Here is a 24,486-nt window from a genome sequence, read left to right on the forward strand (position 1 = left end):
CGGAAGGACAAGGACCAACACACGCGGACCGTGGTTCCGGCTGAAACCACGCCTAGGCCCACCGTGAGTGTCTCGGTTTCGGCTGAAACCGAGTCCTTGGTACTTCCGACCGCGGAAATCGCACAACCGACAACCTCGGCCCCGGAGGCCTCTTCTGAGTCGGTTATAGATTTACCCTCGGAAATCGGTGTTCAGGAAACTACCAACTCCATTCCCCTAGACAAAACTACACCAGCACGTGGAGCAGCCAGGCCCCCTGCATCCATGTCCATAAAAGCATTCACTAGGGCTAAAGCTGCTAAACAACAAAAATCTCTGCCTCCCAAGACTATTCCTCAGGGATCCACTACAGGTTCACAGATATTAAGTTTGGCTGAGGACCTTATTTCCTTAATTAGGGGCTCTCAGCCTCACCCGGACAGGGGCTCTCAACCTCCTCTAGACAAAAGGCCCAGGGTTGAGCCCGCTGATCCACAGTCCTCTGATGAGGCCTCTGATGGCTCTGCTCTATCGGACTACCAGGAGGAGGCCTTTACGCTCACGAGGATTCTGATGCAGAGGAATCTATTCCCTCTGCCTCCCCTCCTGAAGAGCTGTCCTTTGGGGAGACCCTTCACTCCATGAGAGAGCATTTCCAGTGGCAGGGCCAGGAATTCTCCAATTCCAGGAAGAGATTAAGGACTTTTCTTCATTTACCTCAGCATAGACCCTTGGCTATTCCTCCTGTTTTAAGTGTCATTGATGATGTGTATTCTGAGTCTTTGTTGGATGAATTGCAGAAAAAACTGTCTTCACCTGAACCCCTAGATCACAAGTCACTTCAGGATCTGGTACATAACTCACAACAGGTTAGCAACCATTTCTTGCAGTGTGGTTATGATGCATTGGAAGCTTCATGTAGGTCAGCAATGACAGGTGCAGTCATACGTAGACATGCTTTGCTGAAGGAACAATCTCTGCCAGATCATGTTAAGGCTAAGCTTCTGGATGCTCCACTGGAAAAGCAAAAGTTATTTGGCTCCACTGCTCAGGAGGTGTTAAAGAAATTTGAGGAAAAGACTAAATCTGTACAAACAGTCAAAGATTTCCTCCAGGTCCAACCACCAAGATTAAGCAGAAATTGGCCTTCTAAGAATTGGTCCTTTCCAGAAGAGAGATTTCAAAGAGGCAAGAACAGGCGTGCCAGAGGTAGAGGGCAAGCTAGAGGCTCCTACAGAGGACATCAATGGCAGCCTCCTAACCAGAGAGGTAGTGCAGGACCAACAGCTGCTGCACAAGGACAGACTCAATGACTTCACCTTGACCCTGCCGACCAGGGCTCAATTAGAAGCACCTTTGGGCGGAAAGTTATCTTTATTCTCAAGAAATTGGCACAGTATTACAAGGGACAAATGGACATTGCAAATAATAGACAAAGGATACAGGTTCCATTTCCATACATTACCAGAAAGAAAAGGAATGCCAAATCTGCCACCAAATCAAAGGGCAGAGGCTTTAGAACAAATTGCCAACCTATTGCAAATGAAAGCTATAGAAAAGGTTCCTCTCGCAGAACAAGGCCAAGGATTTTATTCCAGACTATTCCTTGTCCCAAGAAAAGAAAAACAATGGAGGCCTATTCTCGACTTGTCCGCACTGAACACTTATCTCATTGTGCCAAAATTCAAAATGCTGACCTTACAGCAACTCCTTCCCATGCTGGGCAAGGGGTCTTGGCTGGTAACTCTAGACCTCAAGGAGGCATACCTGCATGTCCCTATCAGTCAAAGTTGCAGAAGACACCTCAGATTTCTTGCAGGTTCCGAGCATTATCAATTCTCAGCATTGCCCTTTGGCTTATCTACTGCGCCCAGAGTATTCACGAAATGCCTGGCATCAGTAATTGCACACTGCAGACTTCAGGGGATTCAAATATACCCGTATCTGGACGACTGCCTTATACAAGCGGACAGCCAACAAACTTTAGTAAAACATTTGAATTATGCCATCCGCCTGCTGTAGGCCTTGGGATACACAGTCAACAATCACAAATCAAGACTTGTGCCATCCCAAAGAATAACTTTTCTGGGTGCGGAACTGGATACAACCACCCAAATGGCTTTTCTCACAGAAGAAAAACAAAGACAACTACCGGATTACTTCAAAAATCTGACAGAACAAACTCAGATGACTGCAAGGAAAATCCTGCAGGCCCTGGGTTACATGGCATCATGCATTCTTCTGATTCCACAAGCAAGGCTGCATATGAGAAAGCTGCAATGGTACCTAAGGAGTTTATGGTCTCAGCACAATCACAGCCTAGAAGCTTTGATACCACTCATTCCATGCCTTCAAAAGGAATTCCTGTGGTGGGCCCAAGCAAGCCAGTCAAACAGGGGTCTGCCTTTCAGCAAACCAGTAACCAGCCAAACCATTACCTCGGACGCTTCAGACCATGGATGGGGAGCACATATGGAGGACAGATGCATCCAAGGACTATAGTCTCAGAAAGAATTGCGCATGCACATGAACCAAAAGGAAATGCTGGCAGTGATGCATGCAATCGAGGCCTTCAAGCACTTTCTACATCAAGGCCACCTGCTAATAAGGACAGACAATACCACAGTCATGTGGTACATAAACAAGCAAGGAGGTACCCATTCCTACACTCTTTGCAGGCTAGCAGTGAATCTTTGGGAACTTTCCCTAAAACTCAATATAGAGCTGCAATCCCAGTTTGTGCCAGGAAAAGACAATATACTGGCGGACAGCCTAAGCAGAAACACCATGGATCCACACGAATGGATGCTGCACCCAGACATCTTCCTTCAGATAACACAATCATGGGGGAGGCCGGACATAGATCTTTTTGCCTCCCACCTCAATCATCAGCTGAAGAAATTCTGCTCAAGGACATACCACCCACAAGCATGGAAAGTGGACGCCCTCTCTTTCAGCTGGAATACTCTAACAGTGTATGCATTTCCACCTCTTCCACTAATGACCAAGGTCTTACTGAAAATCAGGACAGAGCAGCCAAAAGTGATTCTAATAGTTCCGGACTGGCCAAGGCAGCATAGGTACGAACTGTTACGGAGCATGTCACACACGAAACTGTGGCTCTACCACAATGGTCACTTCTTCTGACACAGCACAATTACAAAACTCTGCACTCCAGCCTGAAAACCCTGCAGCTGACAGCCTGGAGAATACCTTGACTCCTCACCAGGAAAAGCTCTCCAAGAGAGTGAAGGATATCATCATGGAAACTCGCAGACCTTCCACGAAAAAGGCATACTCAGCAAAATGGAAAAGATTCCACACTTGGAGCACCGCAAAGGGCCTAGATGTGACAGTGATGAGCATGGCACATATCCTGGAATACTTGGCAGAAATGCTCCACAATGGCCTTTCTTACCCTTCCATTAAAATTCATGCTTCAGCAATTTCAGCAGAATACAATACTGATCCACCTGTCTTCTCTCATCCTCTCCTAAGGCAGTTTCTAAGAGGAATTAAAAACATCAATCCTCCAAGAAAACCACCAGTGCCTACATGGGACCTTAACTTCATGTTGGAAAAGTTGACTCTTCCTCCCTTTGAACCAGCAGCATCTTCAGAGCTACAGTTCCTGTCTTGGAAGACTGCCTTCCTTCTGGCCATAACCTCAGTAAGAAGAGTATCTGAATTGCAGGCACTCATGGCAGTACAACCATTTCTTATTTTTCATCAGGACAGAGTCTCTTTGAGAACCAATCCTTCATTCATGCCAAAGGTGGTATCCAGGGTCTCATTGAACCAAGCTATTCACCTGCCTACCTTCTTTCCAAATCCACAAAACAAGGGGGAGAAACTTCTGCATACCCTGGATATTCACAGACAGTTGCGCTACTACTTGGACAGAACTAAGACTTACAGAAAAACGGACCAGCTGTTTGTAGCATATGCTGCAGGTATTCAAGGAAAAGCAATTTCCAAACAGACTATTTTAAAATGGATAGGGAATTGCATTCGATTCTGCTACTCTTATCATGGAAAGACTGTGCCAGCTAACATCAGGCCTTATTCCACCAGAGCCACAGCCACCTCCACAGCCTTTTTAAGAGGGGTGGCTACCAAGGACATTTTAGAAGCTGCTACATGGAGCTCCGTGCATACATTTTCCAAGCATTACAATTTGCCCTTATATTCCGGATCCAGAGCAGGCTTTGCTACAGCAGTCCTGCAGGGCATTTTAGCTACACCATCATTTTCTTAGATCCTTCCACCCCCAGCTTGGCTATTGTATTCTACCCATATGTGAGGACTGCAGATGCATCCTTGAAGGACATAGTACAGTTTTGTACCTACCATAAATGTAGATGTCCGATAGGTATGCATCTGCAGTCAGGTTTACCCTCCCTCCTTCCCCTCTGTGGTATTTCTTGGGTACTTATCCCTCATAGCTAGCTGGGGTTATCTATTATGGTATATTTGTTTTATATTACTGTGCATGTTTGGAATTATTTGCATTTCTCCAAATTTAGCCTTCCATAGAGGGCACCTGGCATCTGGGGCAAGAAAAACTGAGGAAGATGGCGTCGGCTGATACTTTTATACCCCAGGCGCTCTGACGTCGGGGAAAGGGCGACAACAGCCGACGCCGGACCCAGACTTTGGAATCCGGCCGACCGAAGGGCTGCCTGAGGCAGGACAACCCATATGTGATGACTGCAGATGCATACCTATCGGACATCTACATTTATGGTAGGTACAAAACTGTACTTTTTTTGTTACTGCTTCAAGCCCTGTAGGTGTTTGAGTAGGTTTTCTATTCCTTAATATTTTTTTTGGCATAATTTTCAGGTAAGTATGTTACTTTTGCTTTTGTACTGTGAAAAAGTACTTGTTGAATTTGACTGTCTGGGATGATGACTGTTGTTAGTCTTCCATGAACATGTTTGCTTATGTTAACAGTTGGGCCTTACAGCTTCCTTTCTGGTTTTTTTTTTTTTTTTCTTGTTTGCTTGGGGCACTGTTTAACACTGATAACTGTGAGACAGTGACAGGTATAAGAAAGCTAATAAACTAATCAAGTATAATATTTTGAAAGTTTTTCTTCTGCAGGAAAAGTTAGCATAAACTGAAAATTAAAGAAAGGGTGAGGGGAAAAAGTCAGGACAATGTAAAAACCTAAACTGAGGTAAGAATTAGCTTCTTCAACAGTATGAGAAATTCCTGTGGAGAGATATGGGCAACCTGACAAAATTAGCTGAATAAATAAAATATTAAGGTTCACACCATTTCTTTTTTGTTTGTTTGCTTGTTTGATTTATTTATTTTGCCTCTAACACATGTTAATCACTGCCCCCCCCCCCTCGACAGTCAGGCCATTCATTCCCCATCACGAGTCGTAAGAGTTGACTGGGAGGGACATCATTCCCACAGACCAACAGAGGTGATTCTTAACTGTCCTCCCTTGACAACTCAGTCAGGCACCTGAGTCACTAATCAAACTTGGGTTGCCTAGCCTGTAGTCAGAGTTGTATCTGCTTGGAACACTAGAGCTGACACTGAAGTACCACTTTTGTTTGGAGTCTGTATGAGTTTTTAATATGTCTGTGGGTTTCACTCTCTTTCCAAAGATGCTGGTGAGTGGATTCAGCTGGGAGTCCTCCTGGCTGGATCCCCAAGGAAAGACTGGGATCACTTACACCATGACTGTTCATTTTCCTATTCCATCTCCATTCTTGGAGCTGGTGTATGTCAGATCCAACCTTCCTATGGTACCAGTTTCAAAGTTGATAGCCCAGGAGACATCAGCTTCGACATCTTCCCTCACTCACTCAACTCCAGTTCATTTGAGTAGAGTCCTGGAGCCACAGCGTCTGTCTAAGTTGAGAAGGTGGAGTCAACCCCAAGATTTTCAGAGCTGTCCCTGCCGGCATTGGACAGTTCAGTTCCAAGATCCTCCGTGGAGCCTTCAGCCTTTGGAATCAAGAGAACTTCTTATTCTGCTGACCTGGGTGGCTCTTCTTCAGTGCCATTGGCTGAGTCAACTTTTGAGGTTGTGTTGAGGGCCTTGGCCAGACCAAGATGACTAGTATGTGCTTTGAGTTCAGATCCATCCAAACTCCTCCTGAAGATGGCTTCTACTTCCTTACATTTTGGTAGACAGTGACCAACAGATCCCTTAAGCTTTGAGACTACTCTGCATTTGAGTCCCACATCCAATTCCACAGTGTCACCCTCAGGAGCCCCAAAGTATATTCTCCAGAAGAGGGTTTGCAAAAGGAAGTATATTAACCCCTGTCCTGAGTCTGTCACCAAAGACCCCAACTTAGATGAAGGGGAAGGTTCCCCAAAGTCCTCTCCAAAGATGTCTCCTTCAGAGATAACTGGGTGGGAAACAGAAAATATACCCCTGGGATTCCACCTGTGTCCCTGACTTGTCTAAACATGGGCTAAACTCTTGGCTAGGCTTATAAGGGCCTCAGGGCCAATAGTCTAGTAACTTTCTATGATCAGTTGGAATCCGCAGCAATAGAAGTTTCAAAGTTGCTGGACAAGATAGTCATCCAACCAGTACCTCAAGACCAGCTAGGATCCGGAGTCTATGCAAGGTTCTTTTTTGTTCCAAAAAAGACAGGGGATGTAAGACCAATTTTGGATCTCTGCAATCTGAATCAGTTTGTAAAATGGAGAAAATTTCAGTTAGTCATAGTACAGCCCATTCTACCTCTGCTGAGGAAAGACAGTTGAATGTGCTGTATTGAATTCCAAGATGCCTAATTTCATGTCAAGATCCAGCATTAGTCCAGAAGATACTTCCATTTTGGGATGAGGACTGGGTCCCACCATAGACCCCCCCCCCGGGTGTTCACTGAAATGATGGCAGCTGTGACAGCCTATCTCAGGCTGCAAGGGATCCAAGTATTCCCATATCTAGATAATTGGCTTCTAAGTACTACCTCCAGGGATCTACTTCTAACACTTCAGTCATTTCTGCTACAGCTGACAGCACATCTGGGCATTTCTATAAACACCAACAAAAGCAAGCTACCTCCTACTCAATCCGTAGACAGGTTGACACTTTGATGCTGTACACCAGACAGCAAAACTTCCCTCGCCATGAGTCAAGTCAATCAGATCCATAACTCTACAGATAATGAATCATCCCAGACCCCAGGCTTTGCTGGTGGTATGACTCCTTGTCTGATGGCTTCCTCAATAGACGTGGCTCCTTTAGCAAAATATTACGTGAGAGTTCTACAGTTGATGCTAGCTGTGCAATGGTCACAAAAAACTCATCTCCTTCACTACAGAGTACAAATCAGTCAGGTCTGCAGGGATGGATTTTATCATATTTAGTAAGTCAGAGCAGACTGTTCCATCCTCTAAGACTCCTCCATAGAGATTGCAGACACCTCCCTTCTTGGATAAAGGGGAGGGGGTATTTCAAAGTGTTCAAGGAACATGGTCTATGATAGAGGGCAAGCTTCACATTAATGTGTTGGAATTAAGAGTGGTTCTTCAGGCACTTCAGGTCCCTTGTGTAGGCACTTCAGGTCCACCTACCCAAGGATGTTATTGCCTTACACTCAGACAATACATGGAACTTAAATTGTACCCTTTTTGCCAAGAAGCCACGATCAACTGGCAGTGGAAGATGTCTTCAAACCGTTTTCTACTAGCCGTGCACGTACCTGAGACATCCAACGTCCTAGTGGACAAACTGAGCAGAACTATACTACTGCCTCACTAGTGATCTCTCAACAAAACAGTGACAACTGAGATTTTCTGCTGCTGAGACCTACCTTGCTGCAGTCTTTTTGCTTTGTACCTGAAGAAAAAAATGCAGGTGTTAATCTGCCTCTTCCCTCCTCAGGAACAGTCACTGAGAGATGCTTTAGTCCATTCTTGACGCCTAAGTCCCCATTATGCCTTTTGACTTATTTCTCTTAATACCAAGTTCATTCAGAAAGCAGTAGAGTGCAAGATTGACCCCTTCTGGCCTTGGCATTTGTGGTTCTCCTGTCTTTGGCCTCACCTATTTCATGCACCATGGGTTCTGGATCCATTTCTGGATCTCCTCACACACCTGTCCAGGCTACCTGCACCAGAACTCAAGACCCTAAAGTTAACAGCATGGTTTATCCAAGTCTAACAATTTCTAGAGATGCCTTGCTTTCTTCCCCAGTAGTCTATAATAATATCTTCCTGTCAAAGAAACTCAACAAAAAAGACTTACAAGAGCAAATGAAAGTGTTTCTCCATCTAGGCATCTTCTAATGGATTTAGACCCCTTTTCAACATCTCTTCCACAGTTTCTGGAATTTCTTTCAGAACTTTTCATGGCTAAGTTATTACACAATTAAAGTACAGTTAGCAGCCATTTCAGACTTCCACAGTTCGTAATCCAACTCCCCTCTGGGATTTCCCCATCTTACTTCAGTCTGCAACCCAAAAGCCCTTTGAACCAGCAGCATCCATAGATAAAGAATGTATTTCATGGAAGATTAGTTGCCATTACATCTGCTAAACAGGTGTCAGAACTACAGGCACACTCAATCAAGGACTCCCTTCCTTATGAACAGAGTGTAATTGAGCACAAGCCTTTCTTTTCTTCCTAAAGTAACTTCTGAATCTGACTTGAACCAACAGATTGACTTGCCAGTTTTCTTCCCCGATTTTACCAGTAAAGGAGAACATACAATCTGATGATGTCCATTTTCAGCCATTTTACTAGCTTATGGCCACTAACGGACTCTTGAGCTCCTACCCTACCCGTAATTCACCACCCCTAACATCCTTCAGATCTCGTTTGCTGATTTAGTGTTCAGACGTGGTCACCTTCAGCTTCTCTTCCTGCAGCGAGAGTGCAAAGAATAAGACTGCAGGTCAGGAAAATAATTTGCAGTACCAGAATTTCAGCCTAGTTGATTCTGCAAACCCTGAGATCAATGTCAGTGGCAAAATGTCAGATCCCTGTCTTTCTGTTGTACATCCCAACCTCCCCCAGATCTGTTTCTCCAACCTGACTGTGATTCCCACTAGTAAATAAGGTTTTCAAGTGTACCAGTTGCCCCTGTTTTAACTTATCTCCAAGGTGGCATCTGACTGACTGTTTTTTTTTTCTCATTCTAACGTGGTTCTGATACCTGGGTGTAGCCCAGCTGTGCTCAGGCTCACTTCACTCCTCTCCCACCCCCCCATATCATTACCTTCATAGTTAACCGTCCTGCAAACCCCAAACCTCTCCCCTTCCTCTTTCCCAGATACTGCTCCCTCCCAGCCACTCCCCAACCTATCTTTCATCTAACTTAGACTCTTGCTATGTCAAACCTTCTTTACTTTTTCCCCTATCTATCCCTCACACCCCCCCTTAACCTTAACCTCCACCTCCCTCTTATCTGCTGCTTCTCCTCCCATTATGCCTTTCAGAAACCAAACCTTTCTCTTCTTACCTCCACTACTACTTCTCTACACTCACATCCTATCACTCCCATCTAACACCACCACATTTCTACCCAGCTAATACAAATGTCAATCCTTCCATACAACCCATGAGTTATTTCTCAATATGCTCATCCTTCTTTCCTCCAAACACTCCCCTCCCTAAAGTCAAGGTACCTCCTTACCATTCTATCTCATTAGATGAAAAAATAAAGCACCTCCTAATCAAACAAATCCTCTTCCAAAGATTTCAACTCCTGTTAGGTGATATTCATCCTAACCCTGGTCCCTGCCCCACCTCTCTTATCGATAATGTTAACCCCCCCAAACCCTACCAACTATACTCCTTTAAAAAAACAGGTATCCTTCTACTCTCTAAATCTTAAGAAATGATGTTAGGTTGTCAATCTCGCCTTCATTCTTGCTGGATGGGTTCGGAGCCGATCATCGGCTCTGACTCGGCACTTGCTAAGCTCGAGAGTCACTTTTACCAGCTCGAGGCAGCCCCATATCCCATGATGCAAGGTGGTAAATACCCTGATCTCGTTTGCTGCTTCGCTGATGAGGTACTCCTTTTACCAGCTCTTGGTAAGTGTTTTATTATACACATTTTAGTCACCCCATTCCTAAATTTTCTCTCATTTATTAGATTTTTTGTCACTTTTAGATAGTTGTAAGGCCTTTAGCTAGTTTTACTATTTCCCTAGTTCTCTTTATTTAGTCGGGCCTTCATCCCCTCCCATCCCTTCCTGTCAGGGTGTGTGTGTGGTTTTATTTTTTACACATTTAAGTTAAATATTTCTTATTCTGGGACTGTGTGAGTTGTGTGTTTTGTGGATAGCACTATGTCCAATGAACAGAGGGTCTCAGGCTTCAAGAAGTGTGACTCGTGCTGTCAGAAGATGTCTCTGACAGACGGTCACACTTCTTGTATCTACTGCCTGGGACCTCTTCACCTGCAGGACTCCTGTGCCATTTGTCACTCTTTCAGCCAGAGAGTCCTGCAGGAAAGGAGAAATAAATTAATTTTGAGAGGACTTCTCAAACCGGAGGGCTCCCCGACCAAGTCTGCTTCGGGTAAGCCTTCTAAGACCTCCAAGGCCCAGGCTTCTGCTTCTAAGCCTCCGGCCTTGGCTCTGACTCCTTTGGAGTCGAGATCGGCTCCGGCTGGAGCCAATCTTATTTTGGCTGAATCTTTGGCACCGATGGCTATCGGTGCCGATACTTTAACTGCCACATTGGTGTCAGCTCCGACCGGCTCCGATCACCATGTGACTAAGGCTTCGGTATCGGCGCCGACCAGCTCCGATACCATTATTTCCTTGCCTGTATCGGCTCCGGCTGGAGCCGATACATCCTTGACTAGACTTGGAGCCGAGAAGTTGTCGGCTCCGTCTGGAACCGAGGGTTCTTCGGCTCCGATGGTTCCATCGAGGAAGCGGTCCAGGTCTCCCTCTTTGGAGCCGATACTGTCGGCTCCGGCCTCTCCTCTTCTTTCGGAGCGGAGCCATCGGAGCCTATCATCTAGGTCTTCCAGGCTCTCAGACCATGATTTGGAGAGAGTGGTAAGCAGATTATTAAAATCACAGGCACTAGCCCAAATGCTTCATAGTCCGTCTCAACAGACGACTATTAGTCCACACCCTCTTCAAGTTCCTCCTTCGACTCTCCTTCAGAGCTCGGAGCCGGAGTCTATGGGAATAGTCACTGCTGTGGCTGCGGGGCAGATACCTCCCCTTTCTGCTCCCTCAGCTTCTACTCTTATCTCCTCCTCGAGACCTTCCTTGGAGGGATCCAGTGGTCGGGCTTCCCTGGTCTGCTCTGAGGGGGTGAGTGGCATCGGACCCTTGTCCGACCCTGCTCTTCCCCTCGGGGCTTCGGCCTTGGTGAGCTCGGCCCCGACATCTGCCTCGGAGCCTTCCCTTTCGGTGGGCCTGGGAGTCCCTGTTTCTTCGGAGCGGGGTCTCTCGGATCTCCCTGGCAGGGGAGCCTTTGAGGTGATGAGGAGTGTGCTGGCCCCTGGGCTCAGTCAGCAGTCTATCCCCTTAGCTCCTCCCTCTACGGTGCCTGTAGATGTCTCTTCTCACTCTCTTGCTCCCGGACCGAGAGATCCACCGCCTCAGGTTTCCCCACTGGGAAGAACCCCGTCTTCCGAGGATTCTCCTGATCCGTCAGGAGATCCTCCGCATAAGAGGACCTGTAAGAGGAAGCACCTAGACTCCCCCGAGTCTACTACTTCAGATACCGACTTAGATGAGTCGGAGGGGTCCCCTAGATCCCCCTCTGAGGATGTCTCTTTTTCAGACATCCTAGAACTCCTAAAACAGAGGGGAAACTGGCCTTCCATAAATCCCTCCAAGGATGAGTCGGTATACCTAGAGGCGTTCGGATCTCGACCCTCCACCTCCTGGGTGTCTCCGCCTTTCGACCTCCTCATGGAGGTGATAGCTCGGAAGGCGTGGGCATCTCCTGATTCCGTAGAACCAGTTCCCAGGAGGCCTTCTAAATTTATTACAGCCCCTTCCGAGAAACAATTTCTTACAAAAGGTGTCCCTGTTGATGCCATGGTGGTGGCGGCCGCCACCAAGAAGGAACTTGCAGATCCTTCCGTACCAGTCCATCCTCCTAACAAGGATTCTAGGACCATGGACAGGTATGGTAAGCAGATGTTTTCCTCAGCGACCTTTGCCATGCGTTCGCTGAATTATTTATGTCACTTCACCAGACTTCAAAGGGACATCCTTAAAGAATTAGGTGAAGTAGTACAGGATCCTACAGCTGCAGGGGCTCAGGACAAGATTGCTTCCCAGCTAGGAATCCTTAATTCCATAACCAACTCCTCCATGCGGCTGATTTCGTATGCAGCAGATGGAGCGAGTAGAGCTGCAGGGACAGGAGTGGCTCTTAGACGTCAGTCCTGGATGCGGCTCTGTAATTTTGCAGATCCCTTTAAGGCGTCCTTCACAAACTCTCCCTTCGATGGATCAACTTTGTTTGGTCCTCAAGTGAAGGATACGTTGACCAGGTGTGAGCAAGACGGCAAGACTCTTTCTGCCGTAGGAGTCCGTTTTTCCACCCCTTCTAGGCCTTACCCTAAGGGACAGAAGGGCGGAAAGATGTGGTTCCGTAAATCTCAGGGAGTCACGCCGGACACACGTGGTCAGTTTACCCCTGGGGTAGAGGGGGGTAATAACAGACGCCGCCCTAGAGGCAGAGGGGGTCCGCAAAACCAGGGAAGCAGAGAGCCTCTCTCTGACAAGCCCTTCCAGCATCCCTGAGGTGTTGCCCGACTGTCCATCCTTGGAGGCAGTCGGGGGAAGATTATCGCTGTACCCAGAAGCCTGGCTTTCCCTTTCACAAGACAAATGGGTACAGTCGATCATATCCGAGGGTTACAAGATTCCTTTCGAGGAAAGTCCCTTCTCTCACAAAAATTCCCTTCCAGATGTTCCACCCGGTCTAAGGGAAATCGCAAAATTAGAAGTATCAAAGCTTCTACACAAAAGGGCCATTCAGCCGGTTCCAACAGACCATCCAGAGCCCGGAATCTACTCAAGGTTCTTTTTGGTTCCCAAAAAGACGGGAGATTGGAGACCAATATTGGACCTCAGCAGGCTCAACAAGTCTGTGAAAAAGACAAGATTTCGGATGGTCACACTTCAATCGATTTTGCCCTTCCTGGGCAAAGACAACTGGATGTGCTCAATAGACCTTCAGGATGCGTACTATCACATAAAAATCCACAGACGCTCCAGTCCACAGACGCTCCAGAAGGTTTCTCCGCTTTCGGCTGGGGTCCAGTCATTTTCAATTCAGAGCCCTGCCCTTTGGTCTCACTACAGCCCCCAGAGTGTTCACCAAATGTATGGCAGTGGTCACGGCTCACCTGAGACATCACGGATTCCAGGTGTTTCCGTATCTCGACGACTGGCTCCTCTCAGCCACCACCAGGCATCAACTTCTCCAAGCCAGGGATTACACCCTAAATCTCTGCACTCAGTTAGGAATTTCGATCAACTACGAAAAATCCTCCTTATTGCCCTGCCAGTCTATTACTTTTATAGGCGCAAATTTGGACACTGTTTGGATGTCAGCAAACCTCACAAGCCAGAGAATCCTAGATATCCAAAACCATGTGCGGATCATCCTTGCCAGCAAAAAGGTACAAGCCAGACTGGTCCTAAAAGTATTGGGCCTCATGGCAGCTGCCATTACTCTTCTTCCTTTGGCCCGCTTTTATATGCGTCTCCTTCAATGGATGTTGTTCACCCAATGGTCCTACCAACAACTTCCCATGCGTCACCAAATTCTGGTGACACAAATTTGCAAAAACCACCTATCCTGGTGGATTTCTTCTCCCCAGGTTCATCAGGGCAGACCCTTTGTTTCCCCGGCCCCGGTAGCCACAGTCACTACGGACGCCTCCCTGATCGGGTGATGGGGGGTCCTTATCAGGGCAGGATGGTTCATGGGACGTGGCAACCGTTCGAATACCACCTGCACATAAACGTCCTAGAGATGAGAGCAGTGCTTTTAACGTTGCAAGCCCTCAACGACTTTCTTCCCTTGGGAACAATTGCAGTTCACACTGACAACATGTCCGTAGTGTGGTACATCAACAAGCAGGGCGGAACCAAATCCTACCCCTTGTGTCGAGAGGCTCTCAGACTTTGGCAATGGGCGATCTCCTCTCATCGGTTTCTGGTAGCAACGCATATCCCTGGGAAAACCAACATTTTAGCGGACAGATTGAGCAGAGCTATACTCATGCCTCACTAGTGGTCTCTCAAACAATCTATAGTGGAGGAGATTTTTCAGAAGTGGGGCCGCCCATGTTGCGATCTTTTTGCTACTCCCCAAAACAGCAAATGCCCAGTCTTCTCTCTTCCCACTTCCAGGCCATCCCCCCAGAGACACTCTTACCCAAGATTGGCCCCAGGGACTTCTTTATGCCTTTCCTCCCTTTCCATTGATACCACAGGTACTCCAGAAAGCTACCGTTTTGAGAGTCAAAATGATTCTCATTGCCCCGTATTGGCCTTGACAAATTTGGTTTCCATTCCTCCATCGTTACCTTTTGGCGCAGCCCTGGCATCTGGACCCAGTGCCAGATCTTCTGATCCACCAATCGGGTCAGCTGCATCCGTCCATTCCTTCTCTCAACCTCACAGCATGGTTGCTCCACTTCCTTCCTTAGCCAGGCTTCCTATGATCTCTAACCCTGTTAGGGATATCATAGTGGCTTCCCTTAAATCCTCTACCAGAAGGATTTACACTAGCAAGTGGAAGCGCTTCTCCCTTTGGGCGAAATCAAGGAACATAGATCCCTTTACTGCCCCTGTTCATGCAGTTTTGGATTTTCTAGCGGAAATCTTTCACTCGGGTTCTTCATCTTTCACGGTCAAAGTCCAGTTGGCTGCGATCTCGAACTTTCATGTCGGGTTTGCAGATCACAACATTGTCCCACAAGCTTTGTAGAGCTTTTCTAAAAGGAGTTTTTCTCCTCAAACCTCCTGTCAAGAGTCCTCCTCCTCAATGGGACTTAAATCTAGTAATGACATCCTTAATTCTTCCTCCCTTTGAGCCAGCTGCTTCATGCTCACTAAAGTTTCTTTCATGGAAGACACTCTTCCTTGTCGCTATTACCTCGGCTAGGAGAGTGTCAGAACTTCATGCCCTTTCTGTTTGTCCCCCATATTTGGTCTTCCACAGGGACAGAGTATCCTTGAGAACTAATCCATCCTTTTTGCCCAAGGTTGCTTCAAAAACAAATTTAAACCAATCTATTGATCTCCCTGTATTTTTTCCCAATTACTCCAACAGATCGGAACAAAAATTACATTATCTTGATGTTCACCGCCAACTCAGATATTATTTGGACAGAACAAAACAATTCAGAAAGTCTGATCAGCTATTTCTTTCCTATGCTGAAAATAAGAAAGGCCTCCCTGTTTCCAAAGTGACCTTATCTAGATGGCTATCTTCCACCATTTCCGAAATCTATCAACTTAGGGGCAAACAGCTGTGCTCAAAACCAAAGGCACATTCCACTAGAGGCTTAGCCACTTCTACAGCCTTTCAGGCTAGACTACCCTTAGATACTATTTGTGCAGCAGCCACTTGGGCCACTCCTCATACCTTTGTTTCTCATTACAAATTGGATTTGGCATCCAGGGATAGAGCCAGTTTTGGTTCTACGGTTCTCAAGAGTCTGTTCCAATGAGCCACCCAGGATAGAGGTGCTAGGGACGCGGTCCCATCCAGCAAGAATGAAGGCGAGATTGACAACCTAACATTTAGAAGTTATGTACCTACCATAACGTTCCATGTTGGTTGTCTTCTCTCGCCTTCTTTCTTGCGACCCTCACTCCTGCCCCCTTGCCTGGACAGACCTTGATCTCCCTTGTCTCTGGAAAATTGCTTCTTTTGGGCACCAGTTAGTTCCAGTTTTAGTTATCTGGTTCCCCTTACAGCCTTTTTAGGCTAATTGCTCTTCTTTCCTTAGTGGAAAGTTTTTATGCTAGGTAGTTTTCTCTCTAGGTACCAAATGAGATCTGGGTATTTACCGCCTTGCATCATGGGTTATGGGGCTGCCTTGAACTGGTAAAAGTGACTCTCGAGCTTAGCAAGTGCCGAGTCGGAGCCGAGGATTGGCTCCGAACCCATCCAGCAAGAAAGAAGGCGAGAGAAGACAACCAACATGGAACGTTATGGTAGGTGCATAACTTTTAATTCTTAACCAACTTAGTTATTTCCATGCCTGGATGGCCAATCATATCCCTGATATAATCACCATAACTGAAACTTGGTTGAAACCACAAAACCAAGACAGTGATATCCTCCCACCTGGATATAACATGCTTAGACTCGACAGACAAAAGAAAAAAGGCAGTGGAGTGGCCATTGTTTATTCTGACCACCTCACTGCCTCTAGCCGAAACCAATCAACTCCCTGTTTCTCACCCGCTGAACTCCTGATGGCCAACTTTAAACTAAACAGTTACACCACTATTACCGTTGTAGCTATCTATATTCCCCTTGAAGACAACATTACCATCCTGGAAAATATTCTCTCCCACCTCTCTCAAAACATTCAAAATGAAACCATCCTTCTTGGGGATATTAATATTAACTGGCTTTCTCTTCAGGCACCCAACACTACTTTATTCATCAACTTGCATGGCTCTGAGCAACTAATTTCTATACCCACTCATACCAACAAACCTCATCTCCCTAGCTCTCTCCTAGATTGGATTTTAGTGTCCTATCCTCACTAATACCATAAACCTGAGACACTACCCAACTCCCTTAGCGATTACTCCCCTGTAAGAGTTGTCATATTTACTCCAGCCTTCACTAGGCCCCACAGATTCATAGCCTCACGCAAACTTTCCACCTGTGACCTGAGTCCCTCAAAGACCATCTCTCCAGAATAAATTGGTCGCATCTAACCTCTGTCCCCCTTGACAAAGCTGTCCATTCATTCAACTCTGCCTTCCTTAATGTTCTACACTCTCTTGCCCCTCTCCGCGCAATCAGGTTCTAATGTAATGTATCTCCTTGGTTAACTAATCCTGCCTGTACCCTAAGGGGTTGGGAGGATGGCCTAATGGTTAAGGTGTTTACCTTACAAACACAAGATGCAGGGTTTGAGTCTCACAAGGGATAATTGGCTAGGCTTACAATGACTTGCAAGGGCAGTTAGCCTAGTACGAACCTATGAACTAATGAAAAACAGAGACATGGTGTGGAAACTGTGGATAAAAAACAAGCTCCCCATTCATTTACAAAACTATAAACAGCTCAAACCCATCCACTGGGGGATGTACAAGCCAGTTCATTTTTTTGTGCCAGTCCCAAGCCTAGATAAATGGGGAGGGTTGCGTCAGGAAGGGCATCCGGCATAACATTTTGCCAAATCATACATGCAGACAACAGTACAGATATACATACCGGATCGGTTGAGGCCCGGGTTAACAACCAGTACTGTTGGCCAACAGGGTGCTGGCGGAAATTGGGCTACTGTTGGCCGAAGGAGGAGAAGAGGGAGAAGGCATGCCCAAAGGCAGGTAAAGGCTAGTACTGTGATAGTGAGGGTCGGAACTTTGAATGTTGGTAGTATGACTGGTATAGGGAGAGAGCTAGCTGATATGATGGACCAAAGGAAGGTTGGTATATTGTGTGTGCAAGAGACCAGATGGAAGGGGAGCAAGGCTAGGTGTATCGGAGGTGGGTTCAAATTGTTTTATCATGGTGTGGATGGGAGGAGAAATGGCGTAGGCATTATCCTGAAGGAACAGTATGCTAAGAGTGTTTTGGAGGTGAAAAGAGTGTCAGAGTGATGTTTATGAAGCTGGAAATTGATAGTGTAATGTTGAATGTTGTTAGTGCATATGCTCCACAAGTTGGGTGTGCGATGGATGAGAAAGAAACATTTTGGAGTGAGTTGGATGAAGTGGTGATGACTGTACCCAAGGGAGAGAGACTGGTGATTGGAGCAGATTTCAAGTGGGCATGTTGGTGAAGGGAACAGAGGGGATGAGGAAGTGATGAGTAGGTATGGTGTTAAGCAAAGGAATGCAGAAGGTCAAATGGTAGTGGATTTTGCGAAAAGGGTGGACATGGCTGTGATGAATTCATATTTTAACAAGAGGGAGGAGCATAGGGTGACATACAAGAGTGGAGGAAGATGCACACAGATGGATTATATCTTATGTAGAAGGGCCAGTCTGAAGGAGATTGGAGACTGTAAAGTGGTGGCAGGGGAAAGTGTAGTTAGGCAGCATAGGATGGTAGTTTGTAGAATGACACTGGTGACCAAGAAGAGTAGGATGAGTATGAGGGCAGCGCCAAGGATCAAATGGTGGAAATTGAAAAAGGGTAATTGTGAGGTGATGTTCAGGGAAGAGTTAAAACAAGCACTGGGTGGCAGTGAAGAGTTACCGAATAGCTGGGTAACTACAGCAGAGCTAGTAAGAGAGATGGCTAGAAAGGTGCTTGGTGTGACATCTGGAAAGAGGAAGGAGGACAGGGAGATCTGGTGGTGGAATGAAGAAGTACAGGAGAGTATACAGAGAAAGAGGTTGGCGAAGAAGTGGGATTGTCAGAGAGATGAAGAAAGTAGACGAGTATAAGGAGATGAGGTGCATGGCAAAGAGAGAGGTGGTGAAGGCTTAAGGATAAGGCGTATGAAGAGTTGTATAAAAGATTGGACACTAAGGAGAGAGAAAAGGACCTGTACCAATTGGCTAGACAGAGGGACTGAGCTAATAAAGATGTGCGTGCAGCAGGTAAGGGTGATAAAGGATAATGAGGGAAACATACTCACAAGCGAGGAGAGTGTGTTGAGCAGATGGAAGGAGTACTTTGAAGGGCTGATGAATGAAGAGAATGAGAAGGAGAGAAGGTTGGTTGATGTGCGGATAGTGAATCATGAAGTGCAGTGGATTAGCAAGGAGGAAGTAAGGATAGCTACGAAGAGGATGAAGAACGGAAAGGCTGTTGGCCCAGATGACATACTTGTGGAAGCATGGAGGTGTTTAGGTGAAATGGCAGTGGAGTTTTTAACTAGATTGTTTAAAGAAATCTTGGAAAGTGAGAGGATGCCTGAGGAATGGAGAAAGTGTTTTGGTACCGATTTTTAAGAATAAGGGTGATGTGCAGAGCTGTAGTAACTACAGAGGGATTCAACTGATCAGTGACAGCATGAAGTTATGGGAAAGAGTAGTGGAAGCTAGGTTAAGAAGGGAGGAGGTGATTAGTGATCAGTATGGTTTCATGCCAGGAAAGAATACTACAGATGCGATGTTTGCTCTGAGTGTTGATGGAGAAGTACAGAGAAGGTCAGGAGGAGTTGCACTGTGTCTTTGTGGATTTAGAGAAAACATATGACAGGGTGCCTCGAGAGGAGTTGTGGTATTGCATGAGGAAGTCGGGAGTGTCAGAGAAGTATGTAAGAGTGGTACAGGATATGTACGAGGGTAGTGTGACAGCAGTGAGGTCTGTGGTGGGAGTGAGGGATGCGTTTAAGGTGGAGGTGGGATTACATCAAGGATCAGCTCTGAGCCCTTTCTTATTTGCAATGGTGATGGCCAGGTTGATAGACGAGATCAGACAGGAGTCCCCGTGGACTATGATGATTGCAGATGACACTGTGTTCTGTAGTGAGAGTAGGGAACAGGTGGAGGAGACACTGGAGAGGTGGAGATATGCTCTAGAGAGGAGAGGAATGAAGGTCAGCAGGACTAAGACGGAATATATGTGTGTGAATGAGAGGGAGGATAGAGGAATGATGAGGATGCAGGGAGTAGAGGTGGCGAAGGTGGATGAGTTTAAATACCTGGGATCAACAGTTCAGAGTAATGGCGAGTGTGGAAGAAAGGTGAAGAAGGGAGTACAGGCAGGATGGAGTGTGTGGAGAAGAGTGTCAGGAGTGATTTGTGACAGACAAGTACCAGTAAGAGTGAAAGGGAAGGTCTACAAGAGGGTAGTGAGACCAGCAATGTTATATGGGTTGGAGACAGTGGCATTGACAAAAAGGCAGGAGTCAGAGCTTGACTTGGCAGAGTTGAAGATGTTAAGATTTGCACTAGGTATGACGAGTATGGACAGGATGGGGAATAAGTATATTAGAGGGTCAGCCCAGGTTGGAAGGTTTGGAGACAAAGCCAGAGAGGCAAGATTATGTTGGTTTGGACATGTGCTGAGGAGGGATGCAGAGTATATTGGGAAAAAGATGCTATGGATGGATGCCAGGTAACAGGAAAAGAGGAAGGCCTAAGATAAGGTTTATGGATGTGGTGAGAGAGGACGTGCAGGTGGTTGGTGTTGACAGAGCAGGAGGCAGAGGACAGAAAGAAATGGAAACAGTTGATCTGCTGTGGCGACCCCTAATGGGAGCAGCCGAAAGAAGAAGAACAACTTGGGTAAAAATCGTATCTATAAAGACAAAAAGGACTTCTATACCAACCTTCCGTCTGTCGAAAGGTCAGACCCCAAAAAATTCTGGAACTCTATAAATCACACACTGCATCCAGGAAACCTTTTCTCCCCTAACCCCTGCCCTAATGACACACCTGAAGAAATAGGTGACCTATTCAACACCCACTTTATTGTATCCATATCTAAGATGTTTAACTCCTTCCCATGTACTTATAATGCTAACAACTTCTCCAATTCTATTTCTCCACCCAATCTCTCTAACTCCTTCACCCTCAAAACAGTACCTACTAACTATATAAGATTTTTACTCTCAAAATTTAAACCCTAGTCTCCTTTGCTGGCAACCTAACCCCCCTATTTCCTGCAGATTGCAGCAGAACCCCTTGCTTTCCCTGTATCTATCTTAATTAATCGCTCCATCTCTGAATCTTATTTCCCCTCCTTATGGAAAAAAATCTACACCTTACCTATACATAAAGGAGGTAACTCCACTGACATCACTAATTTCAGACCAATCACAATCTTGTCTCCTCTCTCAAAAATATTGGAAAAATGTATCCACAAACAAGTTATGCAATACCTACTATTCACACCTGCCCAACATGGCTTTTGCCCTAAACATAATACCACAACTGCACTATTATCTTTCATAAATACCATCTCCTTCGCTCATGATAAAAATAAACTGGTCTCCTGCCTATTCCTGGATCTCTCCAAGGCCTTTGATATAGTTTCCCATATTCCTCTTCAGGCCAAATTATCAAACCTCAGTTTCTCTTCTTCTGCTCTTACCTGGTTTTCTAGCTATCTCTCTGATCATCTGCAGTCTGTCAAATGGCGCTCTGCTCTATCCCCCTCCCTCCCCTCCCACTGGGAATGGGAGTCTCCCAAGGATCTATTCTTGGCCCACTACTCTTTAATATTTTCACTAATCTACTACATGCCTCTTGTTCCCAGTCATCCCTTATACAATATGCAGATGACCAACAGTCATTACCATCACAGACACTCCCTCCGACCTCAGCCCTGCCACCCAAGCATCCTTCAACTCCATAGAATCCTGGTTCTGTGACAACATCTAATTCTTAGCCCTAAGAAAACTAAACTCTTTACTCTTTCTCCCCAAAAACCTAACTAATCTCAAAACTAATTTTACCACACTGTCCCTTAATAACACATCTATCACAGTCAAATCCAGCACAAAACTCCTTGGAGTTGCTATTGATGACCAATTTAAGTTTGATTTACATTTGTTTAACTGTATTAAAAGATGCACCAAAAACTTGGATTCCTTTACTGCAGCAAAAATTCTTAACTAGCAATGCAAAAATAACTGTCACATGTTTACCTTCTTCCTAGCCTATTGTATAGCTGTCACAGTCTTACTAATCTGAATTCCTCACTCTTAGCTAAACTTGAATCAACCTACAACAAGGTGGCTAGAGTCGCTGCACACCAAGTCTCACCACTGTCTTTTCCTAAGACAATTAGACTGGCTAAATTTACCCCACCAGCTCCTTATCTCTCAACTACAGATAATTCACTCAATTCTATACCAGCACTCTCTGTCCTAGCCTCACTCCTATTATCTCTAAATATTCCCCAACTTGGTCTATACGGAGCTCTGACCAAGACCTGCTACAAATATATAAACTCAAGACCAAAACTGGTTGCAACGTCTACAGCTACAACCCTGCCATATCTTGGAACAAACTTCCCCTAAAAATTAGATCCCTTAAACCCTAAAAAATTTGAAACAGCTACCAGAGAATACCTAAAAGCTCACTGGTGTTGCTACTGCACTCATCCTCCTTAAACTACTTTCCCATGCATCTAAGACTCCTGTTCACCACCTCCCCTCTCACGCACACTCTCTTCCTGTATAATATTACCAGCCCCTTTCTTTGAGCAATTATGTTAAACTGTCAGTCTTATCTTAGACTTTCAACCTTCCTTAGGAATCACTCTTCCTTTCAACTCCTCTCCCACCTTTCTCCTCTACTGAACCTGTACATGCCAAGTTGACAGCAAATTATTTTTTGTAACACTGCTGTTTATCACATATGTATTTGTTTCTATTGGTATTGTGCTTTACTCTGGTTACAGCCTTTTCACCAACTACTAGTGTAAAACTATACTCACATTGTATGCATGTATTCTGTAATAATGATTGCGTATTATCTAATTTTTTTCTGTATAAAAAATTGTGTTTCACTTTGGAGTTTTTCTCCCTGGGTCTCCGCTGAAAATGGACCAGTCAGCTTAGACGGACTAACCCGGTCATAAATGTAAAATAAATAAGTATAATAATAATTTTAGTCCCTTTAGAAAGATTCCACATGAGAATTCTTCAATGGATACTAACAACGCAACGGTCAATGCTTTCTCAGCCCATGTCTGTGATGATAAGAATAATCCAGGTATGCAAATAACACCTTTCCTGATGGATGCAGTCAAAACAGCTGTTCCAAGGTCGTCCTTTCATCTTCCCTCAGCCCAAGGCCATAGTGACCATGAACACTTCCCAGATTTTGTTTTGGGGGGCACTTCTGGAGCAAACAGTCCAAGGCACTTGGTCCCCTATAGAGGCCAACCTGCATAAAAATGTTCTGGAGATGAGAGCAGTGCTCTTAGTGTTGCAGGCATTCCAAGATTATCTTCCTTCTGGGATAGTTGCAGTCTAAATGTCTAAGTCGAAACATTTCAGTAGTCTGGTACATCAACAAGCAAGGGGAACCAGATCTTATTCCCTGTGTTGAGAAGCTGTCAGAGTGTGGCAATGGGTGATATTTTTCAACCACTTTCTAATAGCAATGCATATTCCGGGGGAAGTCCAGTGTGATAGCAAACAAACTGAACAGGTCCATTTTACTTATCTCATGAGTGGTCTCTCAACAACAAAGTGACAGAAATAGTTTTCAGTCTGTGGGACCAGCCTTGCTGCGATTATTTTGCATCTCTCCTAAACAACAAGTGCAGTAGCTTCTTTGCCCTGATTCCCCCCACCAGGAGAATCACTGTGGGATGCTCGGCTTCACAATTGCCATCCCCCCTCTGGTCTTCTCTGTAATTATCCTCCAACTCCCCTAATTCCCAAATTCCTTCAGAAAGCTGCCTGGTTGAAGAAGAAAGTCCTCCTCATTGCACCTTACTGGCCTCGGCAGATTTGGTTCCCCTTCCTTTGGTTTCATCTACTATACCCATTTTGGATTCTAGATCCAGTTCCTGACCTTCTGTCTCACCTGACAGGCATGGTTCACATAGATGTCTCACATCTCAGACTAACATTGTGGTTTCTCCAATTCCTTTAGTGACCAGTCAACCAATGCTTTCTTCCCCTTTTTGTTCCATACTTTTATTTTCCCATAAACCTTCTACTAGGAAACTCTACAGGAGTAAATGAAGGTTTGTTTACTGGTTAGAACAGAATCAGATAGATCCTTTCTCGGTTTCAGTTCATTGTGTTCTAGAATTTTTAGCGAGTTTGTTTAATAAGGGTGCTAGTTCATTAACTATTAAAGTTCATCTGACAGCAATCTCTTAACTTTCATGTGGGATTTCAAAATTCTTCCCTGGCATCCTCTAAACTGTGCAAAGCATTTTTGAAAGTTACTCTTCTGCTAAGACCCCCGTTTAAAGACCTGTGCCCCATGGGATTTAACTTTGGTAGTGCAGGTCTTAACAGAGTCTCCATTTGAACCTGCAGATAAATATGATCTTAAATGTCTGACCTGAAAAACTACGGTTTTAGCAGCAGTTACATCTGCTTGAAGAATTTCAGAACTTCAAGTGTTATCTTCTAAGCCCTCATATTTGATATTTTACATAAGGATAGGGTCACATTGCGTGCAAATTCTTCCTTCCTTCCTAAGGTGGTGTCAGAATCCAACACTAGCCAAAACATTAACTTGCTAGTATTTTTCCCCACAATATACAAATAAAGTGGAATATATGCTGCACTTCCTGGATGACAGAACAAAATAGATTAGAAAGATGAATCAGTTATTTGTTTCCTTTGCACTTTATAAATTGGGTGAATCAGTTATAAAGCTAACTCTAGCTCGATGACTGACAAATCTCATCTCCTTTATCTGTAACAAATTAAATCTCCTCTTATGAAAACCATTAAAT

At 45.3% G+C, this 24,486-nt stretch overlaps 1 protein-coding gene across 1 annotated transcript in view; it reads left to right on the top strand.

Moving 5' to 3' along the window:
• The window catches only part of CELSR1 (cadherin EGF LAG seven-pass G-type receptor 1), a 2,549,932-nt gene that overhangs the window by 1,309,331 nt on the left and 1,216,115 nt on the right, over positions 1-24,486 (top strand). The window lies entirely within an intron of this gene.

The sequence above is a fragment of the Protopterus annectens genome, chromosome 11.part0, assembly GCF_019279795.1.
Source record: "Protopterus annectens isolate FY-2018-M chromosome 11.part0, PAN1.0, whole genome shotgun sequence".
Classification (NCBI taxonomy): Eukaryota; Metazoa; Chordata; order Ceratodontiformes; family Protopteridae; genus Protopterus; species Protopterus annectens.